At 45.1% G+C, this 27,234-nt stretch overlaps 1 protein-coding gene across 3 annotated transcripts in view; it reads right to left on the reverse strand.

The window, feature by feature from the left end:
* The window catches only part of SEMA5A (semaphorin 5A), a 394,782-nt gene that overhangs the window by 303,238 nt on the left and 64,310 nt on the right, over positions 1–27,234 (reverse strand). Inside the window, exon 1 of one of the 3 annotated variants that reach the window (XM_070411888.1) lies at positions 3,585–3,624. The exons of the other annotated variants lie outside the window; for them this stretch is intronic. The gene's annotated coding sequence lies outside the window, so the exon portion shown is untranslated. Of the gene's footprint in view, positions 1–3,584; positions 3,625–27,234 lie in introns of those variants that run through there. 3 annotated transcript variants of the gene reach the window in all.

Genomic DNA, 27,234 nt, shown 5'->3' on the forward strand with positions numbered 1-27,234 from the left:
AAGACCTCTCTCTCCTTCAGTTAACTGTCACTATGAAATGTGATGCCTTAAAAATATTAAACACAGCTGAGACCTATAGAAAAGACGAGAACTGGGGGTTTTATTTCTCTAAGTGTTGACTAATCCTAACAGCATTTGGGAAGAGAGAAACCCAACTGTTTCCATTCAGTCTTCGTGTAGCTCACCCTTGTTGAGTATATAAAAGCTGGCCAGAATAGCTGACCTTGGAACCAATATATTGCCTCAGTCACTGGAGTAAAGCTGGAGTAAAATATTTCCCAGGCCTTTACTCCCACATCAGACAATGAGATGTGTTCTGCACTGCTAAGAGGCATGGGAGAAGAGGGAAAGAAAGAGAGGGGCAAAATGACTTCTTTATTAAAGCAAACAAGTTGCCAAGAAAACAGCAACTGCTCAAAGTGAGCAATTTCTAAAATCAGCTCTCTGGGGACACCAAGGTCTCCAAAGAGTGACTACTTTCTTTCTTATTCCTGCCTCCATGTGCCCAGTTTTCAAAGGGCAGGCTTACTTTTCATGCAGGCAATTTTGAAGCGCTTGTACAAGTGGCCAATTTGCATGGGCAATTGGGCCCTCAGCTTTCATTCTGACAGCTAAATTGATCCATCCTTTGTAGATGACATTCTCAATACCCAGAAAGAGAAGGGTGTCTGAGGCTTTTTGAAAAATGTGGTCTCTCAATTCCTACTTATTCAGAATAACACATTAGATAAGATGTGTAAGCATTTGCTTGCCCACACAAGAGATTCAAGATTTAACTCTAGATCTAAATTCAAGATTCTAAGATGAAGATTAAACTATAAAAAATTATGTAACTATTATTGTTACTTAACTTTTGTTAAAGCAAATAGGAAGAGTTGGGTTCATATATCAGCTAGCCCTTGGTCATTACATAGGCAGCTGGGAGGAGTGGAGGGGGGGCGTGGATATCAGCCACAGATCAAATCCACAAATGGCACCAAAACCTCCCCAGAATAAAGCTGAACTAAGACAAAGGTCGACTGCAAGAGCATGAAGGAGAAAGGGAGCTTACTGATCACTGGAAAGATGGCTGACTATGAAATTCATGATGAATTGTTCGTGAAATGAAAATGGGTTAAATGACTCAGAAAAATATTTTCCTAAAAAAAAAAATGCACAGATAGCATTACTTTAGGAATTTATAGCTACAAAAGATGCTCTCTCCACCTCAACACAGAGAAATAAAAAGATGTTGTCCTTTAACTTGTTAAGACCAATCAAATTAGTGCAAGCATGCAAGCCAAGCCAGTATCCATGTGGAGCTGTGTCAGATCTGGGTTCTCCAGAACTTCATTCATTCTATGTGCCTAGATGCCAGTGCTGCTGGTTGACATGGTGTACAGTGATCTGGGCCAAACAAATTCTGTTGGACTTAGAAGACAAACTACAGTGGTCTTTGTTTTTATTTTTTGGCTTAAACCCAGCAAATACTCTGAAGCCATGTCAGAACATTCATCTCTCTGAAGAGATGAAGAATACAAGACTTTTAAATCCCGAGCTCAGGCCCAGTGACCTGTTGGGTCTTCCATTGTCAAGGTGGGCACCGAGGCCTGAAGAAGGAAGACGCATCCCGTTTTTGCGTTACAGCGCGCAGGCAAATGAGCCGTTACCCCCAGCATTTGTGTCATGCTCCTGAGACTACAGAAGCCTGGCTGTGTGGCAGAACCAGAAATCTAATTCTGTTCTATTTGTCATCCTCTCAAAATAAATTGGTGATAAAAATAAGAAATAGGCTACTACACATTGAACCAGCTGGTGTATCACCTATCTCTACACTGCTGTATTTAGAGTGTTTACACGCGTGGGGGAATAAAAAGATTCTCTTTTTTTACTGGCAATGAGTCATTCATCCACTTCGGCACAGACTGTACTGAACTTCCTCCCCAAGAAGAACCAGCACAGCTTCCCTCATGTTTAAAAGCAACCATGGCAGCTGCCTTGGATTAGTCATGAAGCCAGTCTGCCCATCCTGCAGCCTCCATCAAGGAGTCATCTGATCAAATCCGACTCGTAATCGGAACCAGAAGGCTGGGCGTGCCCCGATGCAAACCTGCTGGGGAAATGAACTCTCCATTGTAGGAGCCAAAGGTTCTTCTTTCATTTTCTTTGCTACACACAGCCTTCAAAATGTCAGCCCAGGCGCCTAAGGCTACCTGGTTCCTCCTCCCCATCCTTGACGAGAGACACCATGTGCGTAAAACATCACTCCTGGGAGAGGAGTGCTGGATAATCTTAGGGAATTTGTCAGTTTACCGATTTTTCAAGGAGCCACAGTTCATTGCTCACCACCACATTCAAAATCCTGATCCTTTGAACTAACTGGAAAGAAAACAGACCAGTTTGAAATGCACCGTGTTTTACAAAATGGTGTTTCATTATTTTCTGCTGACAAGCTTTGCCAGCAAAGGTGATAACTCATGGAAAGTGCACAGGATGATGCCCGACAGGTGGTAATCCCAGAATGAGTGTCTACCCTGCCCCTGTACCCCCCCTCCCCCCTGGCCCCCAAATAGTGGGTTGGGTTTATGTTTTCTTTTTATAAACTGTCAGGAAGACAAACCTCCCCTCTGTTGAATGAACAGTATTAAACTGACCAAGGGTATTGGTTTGTTTTTTTGCTTTGATTTTATAAGCTGTATGAAGCTTATTTATGACTCTGAATCCAGAACTCTTATTTCTTGCCCTTTACATTGTTTTATTGGCTTGACCTCATCACTCAAGCAGCTCATCCTAAGACGGTTCCTGCATTCCTGCTGCTCTCCGAAATCCACAGGCACCCTCCGTGTGCTGCTGTGATGTAGTCACCTGTCCTCTGTGACCAGGACCCAAGGCTCGCCTCTGGTTTCTCTGGTGTTAATTTGCTGACCTTCCCTGTCAAGAGCAGTTTTCATATCATATTAACTCTGAAGAGCGGAGGGCAGGCCAAGTAAATATGCACGTTCAAAAAAGACTGGATGAGGATTCCTTTCTTTGACTTCAGGGTCTGCATAAATGTTAGCAGATCGGGGCACAACCCAAAAGTCAGCTTCAATGCCTAATCTGACATCAGTCAAAATCACCCAGAAAAACAGAGCAAACTCCACCTGGAGGCACTGGGTGCTGCCCCACCTCCTGTGGGTCTGGAATGTGCCAGGCCCTCAGCAGGTACCCAGGCAGGAGCTGAAGGATCATGACTGTGCTGAGCCGGACAGCAAGCCCTGAGAAGAGAAAAATCTCAATTCCCTGGCCAGAGGCTCTAGGCTTGCCTGGATCCCATCTTGCTCCAAATAAACTCTTTCTACATCCTTTAGAAGGTTTTCAGGTCTCAGAAGAAGATTCTGGTGCTACTCAGACAGGTTTGGGCCCCCTTTCTCTACATCTTCTTCAAACTCTTATAAAATCCAAACTTATCACAGACTCTGCTGGGCAAACATAGCAAAGTCTCATCTCTTCTTGCTTATTAAGCTGACTGGCAGATACAAGGATCTTTCTACAGACTCTCTGGAGAAGCAGCATCCAGGCCCCACCCCCCCCCCACCCCCCAAAAAAATCCAGAACCTCCCTACCTGGTCAGAGATGTCCCCACGGACAGACAGCTGCTCTCGTGGACAGAGTCAAGGCAGGAGAACGAGGCCAACCCAACGGCCAACAGTGACTGGTCATGAAAAGACATATCCCTTAGAAATATAAACATTATCTTTGTAAATTTCATGTCTACACTAATAATTCCCTTAGTCAACCAGCTTTTCATAGATATCAGCTCTCCAATTTCTGACCTGCTGATGTTCGCTGGAACGGGAGTGTTGCCCTGTAGCAACTCTGCAGCCTCCTGGGCTTCCACTCTCTGTTCTCTATAATTTGTGGGTTTCAGGCATCTTCACACCTGCAGCATCCTAAGAGCACTTGACCCTGGGCTGGCTGCCTACTCACCTCACCCCTCCCTCCTCATTCCTATGTCCCTCTCCCCCCCAGTTATCTGCAGAGAAAAGACATGTTCAAAGGAGCTCCTTTGTCCGTTTCTATTTCTCATATGGCTTTAGAACACATGCGTGTGCCCTGGCCAAAATGAACAAGAAATTGTGATGAGGTTCACCATCCTAACAACTTAGAAGCATTGTAAGTAATTAAGCACCAGGAAGGCATTATGTTCTTGGGGGTGTTTTATGGTTGACTCCAAAACGTGCATTTTAATCTCAACAGGATTAGTTTGGTTTTTTTTAGTTAGTTCCCACTTATTCTCATCAACCACTTTTTAGGTCTGTAGAAATGATGCTGCTTCGTGAGAGCAAAAGGCCTTATAATTAAAGTCAGAGCCTTAAGAAAGGCCTGCATCACTCTAATATGGAAGACAGAACAGTGATGCAGGAAATAAACTCAAATGACAACAGGGCACAGACCTGCCCTGGCTTGGGTATTTGTTTCTCAAACTATATAGACTCAAGTGTTAAATTAAGATGCGTTGTCACAATCAGCTTCTTCCCCGTGCCCCCTCTCTCACACCAGCAGATCCCCTGCAGCTCGGTAGAGTGCTAATGCCAAAGCTGCCTCTCTCCTCACACATCCCGTCAGAGAAACTATCATCTAATGATGGACTGGACTATCACTGAAGCAGTCACTGCGAACTCTGGGGAAATTAAACCATAAACAAAACCCCTCGTTCAAGTGCAGAGCTGACAGCCTCGTGGGGGGAGGTGATAGGCCCTTTATTATACTTGGAACAAAATGTCTTGCGCTGCTGGCTGTTCCCTTCTTCCCACGGCTGGGATTACACGAGGAAGAAGGGCTATGGCTACTCGTTGCTGACAGTTTCTCAAGTCAGGTCCCTTCCTAAATACCATGAAAGAGCTGTACATCAGAAAAGTGGCAGGAAATTTTGGTGACAGCTGACAAAGACTCCTAAGGTAAACCACCAAAACATAATTTGATGCTATAATATGATGTTTACAGCCACTCTTTCATAAACTACTCATGCCCTTCAAATTGGGTCTCTCCTATTTTCATATTCGGGGCACACAGGAGTCTTTCAGCAAAAGCTAAAAAGATGCACATTGATCATAAGCATCCTGAAATGGCCTGGGTTTCATGATTTCCCTCTGCTGCAAACTTGGGAGATGTCAACCTCCCCATCCTCTTTCTTCTCTTGGCCAAGGACAGGAGACAAGAAATCTGATCACAAACAAGGCACATCCACCTGACAAGGTGGGAACACCAAGTACCGACGATGGTTCTGAACCTCCAGTAGAAGTAAAGGAAATACTAGTCATGATGGAAACCTGAACAATTAAATGGTTTCAGCCCTACACTTAGTCCATCTGGTGTCAAATGATAAACTGTAAGTAGAAATAGGGTCTCCCTCAACCATTTCCTTTACCTTTGCCACTGACTTTATGTCCATTTGCTGGCCTTGCAGCTCAACATGGGGGCTTCTGAGGCACCTGACCTATGATAGGCCTTCAGAGAAAGGAAGGGCAGAGAAGTTACAATGACATGTGCTTTCATCCCTCAAGGGCATTCAGTCCAGAAACTGTCACTGCTCAGAAGACATCTTTATTCTGGCTGAAATCACCAGAGGGAACCACCTCTCCTCAACCCCGGTTTGCTGTGACAGACGGATGGCTGTCAGGGAGCTGCGGGCGCCCAAGCGAGCTGCTGTGCAGGAATCCCAGGTGTCCCGGGCTTGAGACAGGGACAGCAGCCTGGGCAGACACTGCTGTCAGTGAGCGTTCATCACACTTGGCAATCCACACGCTTTCATCCCACTTAGATTATTCCAACCCCACCCCTGAGTGTGCCCACCAGGGCACAGAGGCTGGCCCTGTGTTTTAGGGGGAAGTTTCACAGCCATGTTAAAAGAAGTTATGGTGGGCTCCCACAAATGAGACCACACACTTTAAACCAAACCAAGCCAAAGTTTCTTTTAGATTGCAGCCACAGGGGTCTAGTTCATCACCAGGAAGAAGGCCTGTCCTCTGAGTTGCTGCAGAGCCTGTGACAATTCCACCCATGATGCTGCAACCACCAAGGACAAGTTTAAACATCTACTTTGCACCTACGGGATTCAGAGTACAGAAGGGGTCAAGTAACGCCAGACATTACTCTTTCATGTGGTAACTAATATTCATAAAAGAAAAAGAAAAAAAAACACAACTGTTGATCCTCATTACTCACGAATTCCATGTCGCAAACCCGCCTATTTGCTAAAACTTATTTGTAACCCCAAAATGTGCTGTTGGCTGTGAGTTCAAAGCTAATGAATTAAGTATATATTAAATAAGATGCTTTAAACAGAAAGACGCATAGAACAAGGTTCTCTGTGGATGGTTGATGAAGATGTTGCACCCAAAGGCTTCAGGAGCTTAACCTGCCAGGAGTCCTAGGAGCAATGGTTCGGTACCAGCTCATACAGTGTGTGCAATGACTACACAGAGACAGCATGGGTACCGTGAGGGCGGCCTGTAAATACTGAAGGACCTGAGCCACAGTAAAACACCCCAGCAGTGGCCCTGCTCTGCACAGGAACCTCCGAAGCTGACTGGCGTGAAGATGGTATACTGCAAGACTGTAGGAATGGAGTGGGTATTGCTCAGAGGAGGAACCACCTTGATGGAAGGAGACTGGGAGTCAGGCAACAGAAACTCAAAAGGCGACAAGTTGCCTGATCATTCCTGATACACAAAATATGGGCCCTCTTGCTCCAGCGGAGCACATAACTCATGGTGCTGCTGCAAGCTGCAGGGCCTCAGTGCCTGACTGTCTGGCACGAACCACATCAGGGGAGAGACCTTTCTGACGTCATCCTACAGTGAAAATTAGACCCCTCCAAAACAGGAATCTGAACAATGAGCGGGCATCAGGGGTGACAGGCCAGAGGCAAGGTCGCTCCCCGGAGGCAGGCCCTGGTTGTGGCTAGCATGACTCTTCGGCTCACATAATGTGAACCAGACCCCCATCTTCTGCATCTGACAGTGATTCCTGCTCCATCTATTTAAGGGATGATTACCGTCTAAAGAGTTGATTGCAACTCATTACACTTGAGATAATATATTCCTGACAGGCCAGGCTATTAACTTGAACTTCTAAATACCCACACACGTCACACATGGCCCCTCTGACATATTCTCATCTGTTATGTGTTGAATAGGAAAGTGTGTCCTCGCTACACAGCATATAAAGGAGGAGAAGTTAAACTGGTAGAGAACAGCGAGTACTGTTTTGTCCAGTCAAGTACAGGTTTATAATTTAATTGAGTCACTTTTAGTACATGGAGATATTGAACATTAAAACACAAAACAAGGAAAGCAATCCACAGATGCCATAGAATAAAAAGGTCCAAAGCTCTTACTTCCTTACTTCCTGGTGGCCTCATCTCTCCCCCCCTACCCTCCACCCCCAGCAGCTTCTCCCCTTGTATTATCATCTGAAGATCTATAACTACTAACCTTTGGGAATGGAATTGGCTTCCTTTTGAACTACTTGCCTTCTTTTATAATAAAAATAAAAATAAAAACATTGAGCCTCCTTCTCCATCTCCACCTCTATACTGTTAGTTGTCCATAGAAAGTGAGAAAAAAAACCCAAACAGAAACGGTTCACGTGTCCTCAGGCTAAGAAAACATACCGATAAAGCAATGCACTGTTTCCCAAGTTCAAGAAGAACAGTGTCTACCATGATCCCAAAAAGATAACTTGGTAGGCTCCACAAATATATTTGTCAAGAAAAGCACAATAGCCTATAAGAACAATACTAGTAAATCAAGTTCAAGTGTCATGGGTGTGAGTCAGGCACCAGAGTTTTTATTTCCCCAGCATCAGACAGGCCTTTCTCTTGCCTATACCCCGAGGCTATGATTATTGCAAACTAACCACACCTCTCCTGGAGTTTCCTGGTTAGTTTGCATACAGTCAGTTGTTTCCAGAAAAAGCTTCAAGACTGGGAGGCAGTGTGCCAACAGGAACAGGACAGGACAGGAAACGGGTTTCAAATTGGAATCAAGCAATCCTGTAATAAGAAGTTGTGTGAATTAAAAGAAATAAATGACAATTCCTTCTCGCTTTTCAGCCAAACCTGGCTCTAAAAAGTCCCTGATCTCTCAGAATACTCAATGCTAAAATAAGGATGTGTGTCTATAACTTCACAGAGCTTTAAAGAGATCTGGTGGCAACTTGAAAGGAAGGCTTAAGCGCCACAAAATGTTTAAACCAAAAAGTAGAGAAATGATTGATATTTGACTAAAACTTCCAGAAGAGCCTTCTGGGAAGGAAGAGGGTCAGCAGGGGACACCCTCTCTGGAGTTTCAAATGCACCCAGTGACCAGAAGGTCTGAGCCAGCGCAGAGGAGGGGCTCACAGGGAGCATCAGCTGCCTCCCACTGACAGCAGGAGCTGGCTCCTTATTTCCGCAAAGCCCGCAGCTCTAGCACTTCGATTGGGGCATCAGTTCTAATTAATTTTCACTCACCACCTTCATCTTTCTGCACGTGACAAAGAACTGCCCTGTCCACGGCCCAGCCAGGGAGGGAAATACGTGTCTCGGTTGGTCACACTGTTGCCTTCCTGGACGTTTAATCTCTCTCCTGCAACTGGCTGCAAAGAATTGCTTCTGCACCACATGCAGGTGAGAATAAGGACTGGGCTGGGGAAGAGAAGGAGGTCATTGGAAGCAGAGAACAAAACATAACAAAACGAGCAAATTCAAAACCCTGACTTCCAAGGGAATTCAAGGAGGACACGAAGAGGTGAGCGGACCAGGAAGGAGAAAAGAGGACCATTCTGGCGAGCAGACAGCACACTGACGGACACCTGTGACTGTGGGAGCTAACAAAATGCAGATGTGTCCCTGGAACTGGTCTCCTGTCCCCACAGCCCGGTCCTAATGCCGGTGAACCTTCCCCCAAACCACAAAGGCTGGAGGCGAGGGAGAGCTAAGTCAGCCCAGCTGCAATAACAAAAGCTGAGAGGTCGAACCACGAAAGCTTTTAAAAATAAACACTGGGATTCAAAGCAAGGAGGAAACCCAGCGCTGGGGGACTTCAAGAAGCACTGGACCTCACCAGACATCATTTCTAAAACCATTTGGAAACTGCTTTTCAATGAGGTGTTTAAATGACAACAGAGGGGCCGGCCTCTGAAAGAGAATGGGATCAAACAGAGAAATCCTCAGAAGTCCCTGCTCAGACTGTTCCTCAAAGGACGAAACGGGCCTTTTATCTCCCCAGGAAAACTTCCTCAGCCCTGAAAAGGCCTCAAAGCCCCAGGGACACTGAAAGTTTCTAGAGTCTTAATAATGTTACCCCCTAAAATGTCCAAATCAATCCTAGCAAATTAGCCCAACTATGTACCTATTTCAGAGCTTTTGTGAAATAATGGGTCTACCCGCTGGTACAAAAAGCCTGCTGCTTCCAAGTTTAATTCCTGAAAATACAAACTGTGGCCCAGAACTTCCTAAGTTAGTGAGAAACAGAAGAACGTGCCATCTATTCAGAATGGCGGTGCCGGAGTAAAGCTGCAGCGCTGTCTGTCTTCTTCGAGAAAACGTATGAAAAGGCTCCCCTGAGAAGAAATGGCTCAGCGACCGAGTTCAAACCCTGCCACTCCTCTCTACCTGTGCAGCATGGACATGTTTTGTTTTGTTTTAAAGCTTCCTGGGTTTCTTCTGCTATAAAAGCGGGATAATGTCAGCAACCAGGTTACAGGAAAGTAATGAGGTTTCAAAACTATGCACCCAAATTTCCGGCTCCAAGTTAATGTCAATATTGTTCTCATTACAACAAACGGTGTTCTAGTCTACAGTCCGGGAGTCTCTAACGCAGTGGTTCTCAACCTGTGGGTCGCAACCCCTGGGGGGGTAGAACGACCCTTTCACAGGGGTCGCCTAAGACCATCGGAAAACACATATATAATTACATACTGTTTTTGTGATTAATCACTATGCTTTAATTATGTTCAATTTGTAACAATGAAAATACATCCTGCATATCAGATATTTACATTACGATTCATAACAGTAGCAAAATTATAGTGATGAAGTAGCAACGAAAATAATTTTATGGTTGGGAGTCACCACAACATGAGGAACTGTATTAAAGGGTCGCGGCATTAGGAAGGTTGAGAACCATTGCTGTAACGTCACCTCTCTGGGCCTTGCTGCTTCATCTATAAAATAGAGTCAGTGGGTTACATTATTTTCCTTAGTGGCTGCTTCAGGTCTTGAAAATCTAGCTGTCTGGGAATTTGGTTTCTTTCCCTGTACTTTGTAACTTCAAAAATTCATTCTATACCTGGCATGACATTTTATTTCTCATAGTTAGTTTTCCCGGGAAAAAACAACAAACAAAACATCACTTTGATTCCCTCTGGAGCATACAAGGACCACATATTTAAAAAGGCTCACAAGGTAAGTTTTGATACAAAGGAAAAGAAGACGTATTCTCTACAAATCAGCATTTCTGCTTTTATTTGAGAATGGGGGAAACAGGGATGTGTGATACAGTATAAAAGCTGATGACAGATGAGTCGCTTTTTTTCCCTACAGATAGCAGTTTTGTTCTAAATTGTCAAGCTTTCTAGCTTCTAAGCATTGATCTGACCAGTCTTGCAGTCTTTCTCAAGACAACATAGAAAGTTGCAACCTGAAGGATCTGCTCTGAACTGAGATGAGCGTTTGGCAACGAGGCATTTTGCTCAAATGTTAAGCTATGCCACTGTGTACACACATCGATAATAAATCTATCCAGGAGACCAGGGTGGCAGGCAGCCATCCACATGTGGTCCAGCATGAAAATTCAAGCAACAAATGGTCAGGCTGCCCATCACACCATGGAAGGCAGCTGTAAACTGCTCTGGGCTGCATGACCTGCCCTGTCCACAAGCTGAAGCTCCGGGATTAACAAAAAAAACCTCTGCAAAGGGCTGGGTCTCCAGTTTAAAGCCAAGTTGGCTGTGAAATATATCTCAGGAAGCCTTGCACTGCCATGGATGAGTGTCAACTCTGTGGGATATGTGTGAGATCAATATTTGGGGGCCCAATGACAGGGAACGGGCAGGTATAAGAAGCTGAGAAGCTCAGGCAGGGAGTCCCAGAGAGGTACACATTTTGCAATCAGATCTGCACCAATAGTGACATCCTTTAGAGCAGTGATTTTCAACCTTTTTCATCTCACGGCTCACATAAGCTAATTACTAAAATTCTGCAGCACTCTAAAAAAAAATATTTTTTGCCGAACTGACAAAAAAAAAGGGGTATCGTTTTGATTCATTCATACCAGACAGCTATTGTTGTGTTCTCTGTTGTCATTTTTTTATTTGACAATCTAAGGGAAAAGATATCAGTGCACCTGACACAATAGTCAAGTATTGCAAAAACCCTGGCGGCACACTGGTGTGCCTGCCATGGGACACTGGTTGAAAATCGCTGCTTTAAAGGCTTTCAAACTACTTTCACCTTCAGCTAGGAGAAGGAGAGCTATGTTGAATGAAAACTGGTTCCCAAAATCTTAATGACTCAGCCCCTGATTTGATCTATTTTCATAAGATAAAATATAGACCAGGAAGATTGTTATCAATGCCAGTGGCAATAACTAAATAAAGAGTATTTATTTTATGCTATACATATGCATGAAGTTAATATCTAATATACGATATTCTTTTTTTAATTTGTCCATAATTACATTGTTTTCTTTAAAAATTAAAAATGTCTCCTGGAAAGCCATGCTTGAGAGAGAATTTAAAGTGGCTCCCAGGATACCTGCCTCCACATGTCCATGCTCTTGCATGAACCCCCTCCCTGAGGGCAGATGGGACCTGTGACTTGCTTCTACCAAGAGAACACAGCAAGGTGACCAGATATGAGTGACAATATGACTACGTTATATTAAATTGCAGCACCAGCTTGCTGAAGTTTCTTTTTTTAAAAAATATGTTTTTATTGATTGTAGAGTGAGAGGAAGAGAGAGGGAGAGAGTGAAACATCAATGAGAGAGAGAGAGAGAGAAACAACAATCAGCTGCCTCCTGCAACCTCCCTACTGGGGATTGAGCCCAAAACCCAGGCATGTGCCCTGACTAGGGACAGAACCAGTGACCTCTCCATGCATGGGATGCTGTTCAAACAACTCGGCCACGCTGGCCAGGGCTGGAGCTTCTTTATCCCTGGTTGGCTTTCAGAAAGCCAACAGCCATACTGGAGAAGCCCACATTAACAATAAGCTATGGGAGATCAGGAGGAGCTGAAGGAAGTTTCCAGCAAGAAAATGAAGCCCTCAATCTTGCAACTACAAGCAAATAAATTTTGTCAACAACACAGTTAACCTGGAAGCAGATTCTTCCCCAGTCAAGCCTTCAAATGAGACATCAACCCCAGTCAACTGCCCTTGATTTGCAGCATTGCTAAGAACCCAGATGCTAGCTCACAGAAACAACAAGATCACAAGTGTGTGTTCCTTTAACTCAGTGTGTTGTACCATTTTTACATATTAATAGACTAGAGCCTAGTGCACAAATTTGTGCACAGGTAGGTTCCTCAGCCTGGCCATCGATCAGGGCCTATTGGGAGGGCCAGCCTGCCCGGGGGAGGGACCACAGGAGGTTGGCCCCAGCAGCAAGCTAACCAATGGCCAATTCTGTGAGGAATCAGGCTCCCTCCTCCCTCCTGTCTGGGTTCGGGGTGCAGGTGAACCAGATTCAGGGCTGACAGAGCCCCAGCAGTAAGGTCTGGGTCAGTGCGCATCATAGATACTGGCCAGTCATCTGGCTGTTCCAGTCATTCGGTCGTAACGGTCGCTTAGGCTTTTATATATATAGACTAGAGACTCGGTGCATGAAATTCATGCACTCAGGGGGTTCCCTCAGCCCAGCCTGCACCCTCTCACAGTCCAGGACCCCTTGGGGATGTCCGACTGACCGCTTAGACCCAATTTAGCTCCCACAGGGAGTGGGCCTAAGCTGACAGTTGGACATCCTTAGCACTGCCGCAGAGGCAGGGGAAGCTCCCGCCACTGCAACTGCGCTCACCAGACGTGAGCCAGGCTCAGGGCTTCTGGCTGAGCAGTGCTCCCCCTGTGGGAGCGCACTGACCACCAGGGGGAAGCTCCTGTTTTGTGTGTCTGCCCCCGGTGGTCAGTGCACATCATAGCGACCAGCCATTCCCCCGTTCAGTTGATTTGCATATTAGCCTTTTATTATATAGGATAACTGATGCAGATCATTAAAACTCAAGTTGTTTTTATTTAAAATAACTTTATATTATAATTTATTTAAAATAATTTTATTTAAAATAACTATATTATAATTTATTCAACTAAATTTATCTGTCTTTGACTACAGTTATATACATATGTTTGATTTAATAATTTTATTTCTACTATTGCATAAAATCAAGCATTGTAGATAGCTGATTCTCATTTTCCATTCACTGCTTTGCAAGTGGTTCTAAAGGAAGCTAGGCCCTAACCAAGTAAGAGAAATAAAGTTAAAGAAGATTAAAACATCAACATCTGATCATTGGTTACTAATCATAAATAGTTCAATTATAAAGTGGCATATCAAATACAGCCAGTTTATTTTCAAAATTCCAACAAGTCATATAAAACAGAGTTAGGAAATTTTTATTTTGAAGTTAGCAAGAGTATAAATGAAAGATCTGAATGTTTGAATAGGCATGAGCAAGCTATTACTAAACTGTGCTATGTTAGCAGCTCACAGGTTTGAACAATTGTCCATGAATTTACAGGAGTACATGTTAATGAAATCATAAATGTAGACTTCTAAATTTTACACAGAACAAAGAAGCTCACATTAAAGCAAATATCTCACTGTCCATTTCAAACATTCTAAAGATTAAATATATTCCCCAACATGAAATGGTCCACACCGGTGTATTAGTTCGTGTTGGCATAACAAAGTACCACAAACTAGGTGACCTAACCAACAGAAATGTACTTCTCACAGTTATGGAGGTAAAAATTCTAAGATCAAAGTGTCAGCTGATTCATTCCTGGTAAGGGTTCTCTTCCTAAAACACAGGTGGCTATCTTCTTGCAGTGTCTTCAAATGGTGGAAAGATCCCTGGTGTCTCTTCTTATAAGAGTACTGATCCTACCATGAGGGCCATGCCCTTATGACCTCAACCAAGTCTAATTACTTCCCAAAGGTCCCATCTCCAAAAATCATCACATCAGAAGTTAGGGCTTCAACATATGAATTGGGGGTGGGAGGGAGACACATTCAGTCCATAGCAATAAGTATTAAAGTATTTTTTAAATTGTGTTTATAAGGTAAATGTGATGGGTATGTTTAAATACATTATTTCATCTGTATTCTGTTAAAGATCCTAAAAATTTGTGAAATAAAATAGAGTGTGCTAGACATCCAAGTACAAAACTTTTGCTGTTACCTCAAAGCAAAACGTTTTCCATCACATCTTCATTTTGGGGGGGAAGCAGGAGGATATGTTTTCCTCCTCTTGACATGTTTATCAATTTGAAACAGAACCAAATGTTCCAAGTTTATATTTTCTAGCTCCTAGAAATTATGGAATTCCTTATTTCATAAAATTCGTTCTTCTCTTGTCACTGAAAGTGTACAATACAATCAAAAGAAAATAAATACCATATTAAAGTCATGTATTCCTCTACTGATAACCCTTTGTCATTATGTTTTGAAAAATTTAGCTTATTTGTTGTTTTAAGACTTAAATTTGGTTGGTTAATCTATTGTCTATTTTGCTATTCTTATAAAGATTAAGCTGACAATTATTCCTTCTATTTGCTGCCTTAGACCTCCCTAAATCTTACTGAGCAAGAAGCATGAAGCTTCTCTTTGGACCCAACTCTCAAGGTGGCTAAGAAGACTGAATACAAACAGTCTCACTGAAATTTCCATTAGTTGTAGGAATGCTCATTTCCTTCGTCATGGACTTCTCCCATCTATAGCCATGCATTTCACATAGAGATTTCCTAAAACAGAAATGAAACAAGGAATTCCATAATTAAAAGCTTTTATGCCCCCTGGCCAGTGTGGCTCACTTGATTGGGCATCCTCCTATACACTGAAAGGTTGCTGATTTGATTCGTTCAGGGGTTTCAAGCTTGATCCCTAGTAGGGGGCGTGCAGGAGGGAGTTGATCAATGTTTCCCTCTCACATCAATGTTTCCCTTTCTCTCCCTCTCCCTTCCTCTCTCTCTAAAAATCAATGAGGGGGAGAAAACAAAGCTTTTATGCAAGACCAGGTAGGGAGTTATTTGGGCAAAGCTGGAAGAGCTGAAATGGTGGTGGGAAGCCTAAATTCTCGATATTATTTCAGACTTAGTTTTATTCTCCTCATATAGAGAAAGCTCACTAAATTTTCCAAAGTGTCCTAGAGGCATGGAAAACCAAACGTTATCACTTAGGACAAAGGAAATGTAATGACCAAGGTCCAGCTTGCATTTGGTAATGAAAATGCCCACAGTAGTCGCAGTCGGCTAGCTACTAGTACATGGAAACCTCAGCTTAGCTCCTTTATACCAATGACCCAGGTAGAGCGAGATCTTTCATTGAAAACTGAAAAAGCAGTACTTTACTGCTGAGTAACAGTGGATCCAATGGGAGAAAGGCCTGATGAATTATACTTTTCCAAATAAACATCCAGAGTCACCTGTTTTTACAGCAGAATCAAACCTGGGTCATGAATATCCGCTCAGAAGCACCACTGCAGTACCATTCTAGTGCACCTTGCTACCTCTCTTCCCTGCAAGATGCACCTTCAGAAGGCAGTGTAACTAGAGATACTTACCTCCGCAACTGTACATGGGGCCACACTGGTGGTAGAGACCTTCAGAGACCTCCAAGTTAGAGGCAAGCAGCCTTCGCTTTTTAATTAGCAAACGATAGGTACAGTCTCAACAGCCTGGTATGTTCCCATCCCCCACCCCCACATATGCAGGCAATCTCCAAATGCTTGAAATTCTCCATTCTATGTGCCAGGAAAGGGGCTTCCACTCCATCCTATCCTCTCTACAGTAGCCTTTCTAGTCAGGAAATCAAACACCCAAGAGACACTGGGACTGCGACAGCACAAAAGTTAAAAAACACACAAATGTCTTTATCAGTCCTCTCTGCATTTCCCTTGTTATGATGGTCGCACTGAAGGCTGCTAGGAACAATTCGACCACCAGACTTTCCCCCACGCTGCTGCTAGCAGCATCGGTACCCCAAGCCTGAATAAATGTTTGTGAGTCTTCCAAAAAATAATGATGCACCTTATTCCCGAGCTTTCACAAACTCTCACTTGGTGGGGATTAATTTATGCTAAACAAGAAACTTTATTTGGGAAATGCAGGTGTGCATCAAGGCTTCTGATAAATAAAAGTTCATTGAAACAACTGGAGGAGGAAAGGCCCGCTTGGTGATAAACTGCATTTGAAAGAGTTGCTTTAAATCCAGAAAGAAACAAAACCACACGCGAGCTCCTGGTGCTGCCTAAATAGTAAAGGTTGTCACAGCCTTTGTGGGGAAGGACAGGAGGTCAGGACAATATTGTTAATAATTAAGCATGACTTCCCTGGCAAGTTCATTTGCTTTTTTCTAAGCTTAGTACGTTGTCATCATTCTCAAAAGAAAGGGCCCTTTATCCAGGCATGAAGTAAACACAGTGGAACCGCTACAAAAATAAAGCAGCCAGAATATAAACCATGTAAAAAAACCCCTCTGGGGCTAAAAACGGATGCTCTCATTTTGCCTAAGAAATTATAGGTTCCGCAGGTGCTGGGAGCCGCCAAGGGCCCCACTGCCAGCGCGCCTTCCTCTGTCCCGAAGCAGCTTGCTCTTCTCCAGAGGAGCAACGTGATAGGAAATGACAAGGTAGGTTTAATATCCAGGTAGTAGATGCTGAGACCACCAAAGTCGTTCCAAACCAGCAGATGGGACACGCCAGCCCAGGCGGGACCACGTCCACACACTGCTCTGTTTGAAAAGGCAGTGCCCTCACCCCTGAAGGGTTACCACTATGTATATTCTGTGACCCTCATCTATGTTGCTGATTCTGAAGGCAAGATCCATCCGAGTCTTTTAAAATTAGTGACACTAGCCCGGCCTGAGTGGCTCAGTTGCTTGACTGTCGTCCCATGCACTGAGAGGTTGCCGGTCCAATTCCTTGTCAGGACGCAGGCCTGGGTTGCAGGTTTGATCCCTGGTAGGGGCATGTACTGAAGGCAACTGATCGATGTTTTTCTGTCACATCAATGTCTCTCTCTCTGACTCTCCTCCTCCGTTGGCCTCGCATTGAAGCCTGCTCAATGTCACCACCTGTGCTGAGTGAAATCAGGGGAAAACGTGGGAAGGGCCACAAATGGCCACAAATGAATGTTTGCTGCGTGGTAGTCTTAGCCCTGAATGAGACCATTAGGACTGGTGGCAAGTCCTACGCATTGGTTTGCAGCCATCTGTGACCAGAGGTTGTTGAATCCTGAATCCCATCGGTGTGGAGTGTAGGGTGGGGGGTGGAGGGGTGAGGGAGTATTGCACAGGTTTCCTTATATTCCCCCAAAGACCTTTCATTGCCTTGTTAGTTTCCGGAGTCCCAGTTCCATTATCTGGAACTTACTGTGAGGCTGTGTGACATGAAGTCATTTACTTAGTTCTGGGTTCTGACTCCCCATCAGAATCACTAAGGAAACAGCAAACTGTAAGGTCTCAGGTCCCTCACAGACTTACTGAACCAGAAACTCTAGGCAAGGATCCTCAGAGCCTCTGTTTTCACAAGTTACCAGGTGATTCCTATGATACTTATTGCTTATTTGGGAGTTTATTTTCAGTTTAAAATCAGAACCTAATGTAAAATATAGTGACTTTCCTAAGGATATTCCCAAAAGAGTCCATGGATCAATCCTGAAACAGTTGGGAGAAATTTACTCATCAAAAAAAAAAAAGTATTTCAATTACCAAGATGTGCTTAATATACTCAATTATAGCCCATTGGGCTGACGGCCATGTAGATATTTAATTACTCTACAGGGCTTCAGGTCCTTGGGCAAAAGAACTAGTCCCTGCCTGGAGCGCGAAGGTGACGTGGAACAGGTTCAAAAAGTATGAAGAGTGTCCAGGGCATGGAAGTGTAGGAGGTGAGAGCAGAACTTCAGTGAGAAGTTCAGGGTAAGTTAAAGGGAGAGCAGCCTGGAGGGGAATTCAGAAATGAAGATACAAGTTAAATTGATGGTCCCCTCAGCATGACCAGACTGTAGGCCCCTGATCTCCCTTTTTCTGAGAGCATTTACTTTAGAAAGCTCACCATTTCAAATCTTTTCTCTGCTCCTTTGAGATATAAATCTTGGCCCAGCCTCTTGCCAGTTTTACAACCCAGGATTGTTTTTCTCCAGAACCTGGGAGCCATCCTTTTGAAATGAAATCATCAAGAGGGATAGGGGCCCTGTCTCTCCAGCTCTGTGGGAGGGAAGGAGCCTAACTAACTTCAGTAAGCACCAGTCAACAAACACAGATGACCTCACCACACTGACCACCCTTTCCCCGAAAATCCTCCAGTATCTTTCCATTAGCTCTCCACTGCTTAAAACTCTCTAGCTTATGGTTTCAGTGGAATTGAGTCAATCTCTCTCCGCTATTGAAATAGTCTTGAATAAAGTCTGCCTTACCTGTTTAACTTCTCCAGGGGGATCTTTCTTTAACATTATTGAAGCAATCCGCATATAAGGAAAGTCTATTTCTTACTTTATTTCAAGGGCAATGGGAAACCAATGATGTCTGACAGCTGGGGGTGCAAGGATCTGAGTGGTTGTCTACCGGTGTGGACTTTGGGGGGGGGGGGTGAGGGGGAGGAGTCCACATGCTAACCTGACAAGCTCAGAAAAGGCCTGCATGGCAGTCTTGCAAACTTAAAGACCTAAAGTAACCACAAAGGATGGTCCAAAATTAAAACTTTAACTAAAAGCAGTTACGGTCCTTGCCGGTTTGGCTCAGTGGATAGAGCGTTGGCCTGCGGACCTAAGGGTCCCGGGTTTGATTCCGGTCAAGGGCATGTACCTTGATTGTAGGCTCCTCCTAGGCGGGGCCTTAGTAGGGGCTTATTCAGGAGGCAACCAATCGATGTGTTTCTCTCCTGTCGATATTTCTGTCTTTCCCTCTCTCTTCCCCTCTCTCTAAAAATCAATGGAAAAATATCCTCAGGTGAGGATAATAATAATAATAATAAATTAATTTAAAATTAAAATAAAAGCAGTTATGGTGGATAGTCATGTCCTAGGCCGGTATTTTCCCTGACAAGGTCAATTTTTACCTTAACTGAGCCTATTGTCTTTTTGCATCTAAGATAACATACCTATGAAATATCAGAGTAACTTGTAACTTCCCTTTTCCCCAGATCCCTGGGATACAACCTAATGAGCCTGGGCGCCAGGACAGAGACCATAAACTCCTTCATTGTTATTGTTATCATGTTAATTGTTGACTGCTAACTATCCTGTACCCACCTAAGTAATGTGTCTTTTTACTTTTTATCCAATCCTAGAAGTCGTCTCACCCCGCCCCCCTCCCCCCCCCCCCCCCCCCCCCCCGCCATCTTTGCTTTCTCCTGCCTCCCTAATCTATCACCAATGGATTTCATGTAACCCACTTAAGTCTTCTCCTTTGATATAAGGTATAAAACAAGGTGAAAAACCACCATTCTCCAGAGCATTATCCCAATCCATTGAGATTCTGCTTCCTGGCAATTGTCGACAGTTTGGCTCAAATAAACTCACAAAAATTCTTTACAGGTTTGAATATTTTTACATTAACAACGGATAATCTGGTTATCAATGTGGAGGTCCTCTGGAAGCAGAGATGAAACCGGTAGGAGTTAGAGGAATCATTAGGCCAGTAAATGAATTATGCCTCAAACAGTCAATGTGGTTGAAGAGATTAAAAAGAAGGGCTAGAATATTGGGGGGATGTGGGGGGAGAAGGACAGTTATTTATGAGATAGAATTTGGTGGCTATTAGAGAAGGGTTGTGGAAGAAAGATTATTTAGAATGATTCTGAGATTTCTAGTTTAGGAAACTAGGTAATGTATTTACAGTCAAAGATAAGGAAATCCAATTACTGAAGAGTCATTAAATGAATGCAATCTGCTCTTATGTTTCTACAAAGTTATTATTTTCAACGTTTATCATAAATATTTCAGAGTTAACGATCTGGGATTCATTTCACCTGGGTCATTGGCTGGTTTTTCTCCTTCCTCCTCTTCCCACTCAGCATTAAATAACTGGCATCCACTCTCAAGGAGCATTTCTAAGACACTCTTCTCAGTCACTGCCAAGGGGGAGACTGTGTTTTCAGATAGGTGTGTCTCAGACTCATCACAGGAGTGGGCAGACTGAGGGAAGAGGAGAGTGAGGCTTGGCAACCCCAGTGCAGAGGTGAGTCTCCTTCTTACTGAGCACCCAGAGACCACAGACAGGCAAAGGCATCCTCATAACTGACTGTCCAAACCGATTCTCCTCCCTGTTCATCTATGTCAACAAAAAGACCCAGGCTCCAAGAGCAGGAACATGCATTGCATGAACTGTTCTGAGACCGATGAGCATTTATTAGTCCTGGGTGGTGACTTCTGGCACTTTGGGGAGCTTCCAGGCACTGGCTGATGGATGCCTAAGCTCTGCTTGACCATGCTGCATTGCAGAACTCCACAACTAGGCAAAAGGGCATACATGGAAAAAGTTTCTTTGTTTCCTGGCATAGACTAGAGGGCCGTGAGCATGGGTGGCTTTCTACCTTGACAGAATTTGGATAATAAACCCCAAGGAGCCACTAAGCCAAAATCAAGCCAAGGCAGGTCGCACAGCTCCATGCCCAGAGGTAGGAGCTGGGGTGGGGGAGCCGTCTAGGCAGGCCAGAGCCCGTCCTGGCCCAGCGTGGGTTTGGCGTCAAGCCTGTGGGAGGCTGGTTCCTTGTGTGGAATTCCTAAATGCTACAAATAAGGGAACACTGCAGCTGAAAGTTTTACAGGTTTTTTTAGTAATAATACCATTCAGGACACTAAAACTTCAAAGTCCTTTTCCTAACAAAGTCCAACTAATCTTTACAACACCCTGGTGAGCTGGGAAGCAAATGAGTATGCTTAGCCCCATTTATGGAGCACAGAGAGAGGTAAGAAGCTTAGCTCGGGGCTATGGGAAGATCAGTTACTCACATGTGGGTAGCAACCAAGTCCAGATTGGGAACCACAGCAGCTCCTTACTCCGCTGACTCAGGCAGCTACTAAAACGCAGGGAGGGTCAGCTCGGAGTCTGTCATTACTCAGGGGAACTTGTGATCAGATTTTATTTAAAATAAAAGAAGTAGACATTGTTTCTGGTTGTAGCTTTAATAACAGTAAATGACAGTAATTCTGCCAAATTAGAAAGGGCTGACTTGAGATGCTGACAGACTCCACCATCACTGGAACATAGATGGTAAGATTTCTACAAATCTCATCCACAAGGCAGCTGTGGTGGCCCCTACATTCTACTGCTTCCCATCACAACCTTAAATGGTTATTATGAGTACTAAACTTCCATAGCATTTTCTTTATCTCCCTTTAAATAAATTATAATAGTTTTCTGAATATATATTTATTATTAATAAACTTTGGAAAACACAAAAAAGGAAAAAGGGAAGTGATAGTAGTAAATGACCTCTTGGTGTTGGATTATGATTTCTGGTAACGTTTGGGGGGGTATGTTCTACCTGTACATTTTTATACATGTAAATTCATTTCTATTATGTAAAACTATAGGCCTGGTGCACAAAAATTTGTGCACTCGGGGGGGTCCCTCAGCCTGGCCTGTGCCCTCTCGCAGTCTGGGACCCCTCAGGGGATGACCACCTGCTGGCTTAGGCCTGCTCCCTGGGGGATTGAGCCTAAGCTGGCAGTCAGACATCCCTCTGGCAGCCCGGGAGCCCTCCAGGGATGTCCACTTGCCAGCAGGGAGCAGGCCTAAGCTGCAGTCGGACATCCTTAGTGCTGCTGAGGAGGCTGGAGAGGCTCCCGCCACCACCGCTGTGCTGGCAGTGGTCAGCCTGTCTTGTGGCTGAGCAGAGCTCCCACTGTGGGAGCACACTGACCACCAGGGGGCAGCTCCTGCATTGAACGTCTGCCCCCTGGTGGTCAGTGTGTGTCATAATGACCAGTCATTCCCAGTCGTTCTGCTGTTAGGGTCAATTTGCATATTACCCTTTTATTATATAGGATAGAGGCCTGGTGCACGGGTGGGGGCCAGCTGGTTTGCCCTGAAGGGTGTCCCAGATCAGGGTGGGGGTCCCACTGGGGTGCCTGGCCAGCCTGGGTGAGGGGCTGAGGGCTGTTTTCAGGCTGTTCAAACCCCCCAGTGGGGACCTTCACCCCATGGGGGTGTGGCCAGCCTGGGTGAGGAGCTGAGGGCTATTTTCAGGCTGGCCACACCCCCTTCAGGGTGGGGGTCCCCACTGGGGTGCCTGGCCAGCCTGAGTGAGGGGCTGATGGCTGTTTGCAGGCTGGTCACACCCCCTTCAGGTTGGGGGTCCCCACTGGGGTGCCTGGCCAACCTGGGTGAGGGGCTGATGGCTGTTTGCAGGTTGGTCAAGCACCCCAGTGGGGACCCTCACCCCATGGGAGTGTGGCTAGCCTGGGTGAGGGGCTGGTGGCCGTTTTCAGGCTGGCCACAGCCCCTTCAGGGTGGGGGGCCCTACTGGGGTGCCTGGCCAGCCTGGGTGAGGGGCTGATGGCCGTTTTCAGGCTGGGCCGCAGGCTGGAAGCAGGTATCTGGGATTTATTTAACTTCTATAATTGAAACTTTGTAGCCTTGGTCCCACTTGAAGCCTGGGTTGCCCCTGGCAACCCATGTTCCCAGCCCCTCCTTGAGCAGAGGTCATGGCGGCTGGAAGCAAGTATCTGGGGTTTATTTAACTTCTATAATTGAAACTTTGTAGCCTTGAGTGGAGCTCAGGGCCAGCCAGGGCAGGCGGGAAGCTTGGCTTCCTCCATCGCCAGGGGCAACCTAAGCCTCCTGCTCACTCCAGCTCTGTGGCCACCACCATCTTTGTGACCGACTGACGGAGTGAGGGGTGAGGGTGTGACGGTTAATTTGCATATTACTCTTTTATTAGATAGGATTGGAATTGCTCCATTGATCTTTACCTAAATCCTGGAATATTCAAACATATGGTTTAAATGGCTACAAAGCGATCTGTCAAATGGTTGTAACTATGTATTGAGCCAGTCCCTAACTACTGGAGATTTTGATGGTTTCCAATTACTGCTCCATGACACCACATAAACATTTCTCATCGCCGAAACCGGTTTGGCTCAGTGGATAGAGCATCGGCCTGCGGACTGGGGAGTCCCGGGTTCGATTCCGGTCAGGGGCATGTACCTGGGTTGCGGGCACATCCCCAGTGGGGGATGTGCAGGAGGCAGCTGATCAATGTTTCTCTCTCATCGATGTTTCTAACTCTCTGTCTCTCTCCCTTCCTCTCTGTAAAAAATCAATGAAGTATATTTAAAAAAAAACAAAACATTTCTCATCAATCTTTCTGATTATTTGCTTAGGACAAATTTTTAGAAGAGAAATCATGGAGTTAATAGATTCATACATATTTAAAGCTTTTCATATATGCTACCATTTTTCACCAGACTGTATCAATTTCCACTTTCACCTGCTGTAAGAGGTTAATTTTTCTATACTGGTGGGGCTTAAGAGTGGCATTGGGTTGCAAGTCATGGTTAAGGGCACTTAGCATAAAGCCATGTTTACAGAAAGCTTGTTGGGATGGCTAGAGAAGGCTTCCAGAGAATGGAGAAAACTAACTGCAGGAAGCCACTGCTTTCCAATACTATCATGAGAGTGCACCAAGGAACACAGAAGGCCGACGGACCTTGAGTGTTAGCAGGGCTGATGCTAAGCACCGATTGTTCATGCTGAGATAGTGGTGGCTCAAAGCAATTTCCTGACCTGATAGCCTCCAAGTAAATGTTTATTGGACCTTACTAATCTTTACTGACCTTTACTGACCTTAGAGATGGTCTGCATGCTACCTGTTTGCCATGCTTTACTGAGAGCAAGATGTGTATCTAAAACTGAATAAAAAGCGGGTAAGGCCAGGCTTCGGTGTGTCTCTTCAAGAAAGAGGCTCCACCTGGCCCCCAATGCCTTCTAAATTCATATTTCTTGTATAGTATTTTCATTTGTGCATCGGCCCCTCCTTCAGATCCTGAACCATACCACAAATGTTACGGCAACTAACATTTCTCCATTCCCAATACCATTCAATAAGCAACTAAGGAAAACACCCCATGTATAAGGTTCATGCAGGTGTTAAATATCTGAGAAAGACCAGGCTGAAAGAGATTCCCTAGCTTATTTATAAGTCATGAAGCCAGGATGCCAGCCCTGACTAACTGCTCCATCCTACTGAAATATAAATGGGAACCCAACCAGTCCTGGAGACCCTAGCTCTAAGGGTAAGAGGCCCTTGGAGTTAGTCAATGGCTATTTTCCCTCCTCTTTTTCAAGAAAAGTTTTCAGTCCTAGATTCAAAGCAGCCTTCTGCCTGCAATGAACTCCCAATGGGCTTGAATGGAAGGAGCACTTCATAAGAACCTTGGGAATTTGTAGGAATTTGATTGAAACCCTAAGGGCAAGCTTTGAGTCAGACAACTGTAGATTTTAGTCCTGACTCTGAAAATTAAGGTGTGTGTTGACTTTGGGCATGCCACCTAGAGCTCCTTTGTGAATTGAAGATGAGTTAAAGGAGACAGTGCATGCAGAGGGGATGTCCTGATGTCTGGAATGTGGTATATCCTCAAGAAACAACAGTTAGTAAGATGGATGTGTTAGGAGAATTTGCACTATTTCAACAAGGCAATGAAGGTATAGCATAGGTTTGTGACTCGGAGGATATAGAAAGAAATCTAACTTCCACACATAGTGAACTCTACCCACACGATGTCAGGGTTAATTCCTGGGCTGCATTACCCAGGCAGGCACAATTAGAACAGTTCCAGGAGTGCTGAATTCCCTGCCCCTGCACTCTTTGCCCCCAAAATTCTGCAGAGATAATCTTCCATGCAATCTCTGGGGAAAAGGATAAAAATTTGTTCTACAACCAACTCTGGCCAGCATTCTTGTCCAACACTGAGCACTTATTCATCCTGTGAGCTTGTGTGTAAAGTGAGGATCACAACAGAATCTACCTGCTGCGAAAAGTAAAGAAGATAGCAGTACACTAACAAAGGTTATGGTGACAAAGCCTGGCACATAAAAAACAAGAAAACTATTTACAGGTATTATAGTCCTCATGAATGCTGTTCCCCTGTCTTCCTGGTAGAATCCCACATAGGCCATGGCCAAGCCTTTGCAAATAAGTGCTCAGTATTACCACATTCTCTTCATCCCTATCACAGTGACAGCAACGCTCCAGGTGACAGCAGCCCCGGAAGCAGCCTGCCACTCCAGCAAGAATCACACAGAGCAGAGCCTCTGCCAACCCCAGATGCAGAGGGAGCAGGAATGAGAGCCAGACATTCATTGTTTAAAGTACGGTGATTTGGGGGCTGTTTGTTATGTTACCTGACCCATCGGATGGATGCTGACATTACTATAAGTAATTTGTCAGTCTTGTTCAGTAGAGCTAGAAGAAAAACTCTAGGTTTTGATCAAAACAGTAATAATCAATAATTAATAACTATTATCATGGGAACTTTCTCAATTAGAAGACATGGCCTAAGAGAAAGGCTTTTCAGGGGCACTGGGCAGTTGGAGGCAAGAACTATGAGAAGGACTCTGCTTTCTTCCCTGGAGAAGGTCTGGGCCTCAGAGAGACCGAGTTTAAGAACCAGGAGAACCCAATTCCCTCACATCCATAGATCACACCTCCAATTCTTCAAAGAGGGTGAAGTGGGTGCCCTGAGGGTGAACCCATGATGTAGTCTAAAACAACTGGGCCCTGCCCAGGTAGCTCAGTTGGTTAGGGTGTCTTCCCAACACACCAATGCTGTGGGTTTAATCCCTAATTGGGGCACATACAAGAATCAACCAATGAATGTATAAATAAGTAGAACAACAATGTCTCTCTCTCGCTCTCTTCCTCTATTCCTCTCTCCTTCCCTCATCCTATCTAATAAAGAGGGGATATGCTAACTGACTGTCACGCCCTCACAAGATGGCGGCACCCACAGCCAATAAAGAGGGAATATGCTAGTTGGCTGCCACGCCCTCAAAGATGGTGGTGCCCAGTCCCCTCAGCCCCACCAGGGCATCAGGCATGCTGCACGGCTGGGGCCACCCCCAGGCAGGTCTGGCTGCTCCGCGCACCTGCCTCCAGAGTCCCCCAGTCCCCTCAGTCCACCAACTGCCCACGGCCAGCCCAAGGCACAGGCAAACCTCAGATGGTGGCTGCCCAGCCCCCCAGCCACCCAGGGCTGGCCCAAGGTGCAGGCAAGCCTCAGATGTCAACTGCCCAGCCGAAGCCTGAAGCAGCTGACGCCCAAGGCGCAGGCAAGCCTTGGATGGCGGCTGCCCAGCTGCCCAGGACCGGCCGAGGCTTAGATAACCAGGGCCAGCCAAGGCTTGTGCTGCCGGCAGTGGCAGCAGCAGAGTTGTGATGGAGGCATCACCTTCCCCTGATCGCTAGGTCGCCTCCCACCCCTGAGGGATCCTGGACTGTGTGAGGGAGCAGGCCGGGCTGAGGGGACATCCCCCCAGTGCATGAATTTTCATGCACAGGGCCTCTAGTCAATAAATAAAAAGACAAAACAAGCTGACTGATTTCTCAGTTCCTACCTGTGGGTCTCTCAGCAGCACTGCCCAGTGAGGCAAGTGGAGAGAAGTCTGCCGGGATCTAGTGAAACTGCACAGATAGAGCAGGTCTGCTCCTGCCCAGCGTGCACAGCCCTCTCCCTGAGGTTTCTGTGTCACTTACTGAGTCAGGCAGGGACAGAATGACAAGGCCTCTTCCCACCCCCCATACCACCAGAAAGACAGGAAATGCTTTTGTGCTGGATTTCGAACTAGCCATGACTTTGGAAAATTGAGAGACAGTTGCCAAAGCAACTGGTTTTGGGTTTGATTAGAATAAGCAAGAGAGATTTTTTTTTTTAAATCCAAAGTGTATAGCAAAACTAAGGTTCATAAGTCATGTGCATTATGTTGAATAAGTTTTCTGAACTAACCAGTCTGTATGTATTCCTGTAATAAGATTCATTAAATACCTAAATACCTAGCTGAATGATAC

This window comes from Myotis yumanensis, unplaced genomic scaffold, assembly GCF_028538775.1.
Source record: "Myotis yumanensis isolate MYYU_CA2020_CCGP unplaced genomic scaffold, mMyoYum1.0.hap1 SCAF_4, whole genome shotgun sequence".
Taxonomy (NCBI): Eukaryota; Metazoa; Chordata; class Mammalia; order Chiroptera; family Vespertilionidae; genus Myotis; species Myotis yumanensis.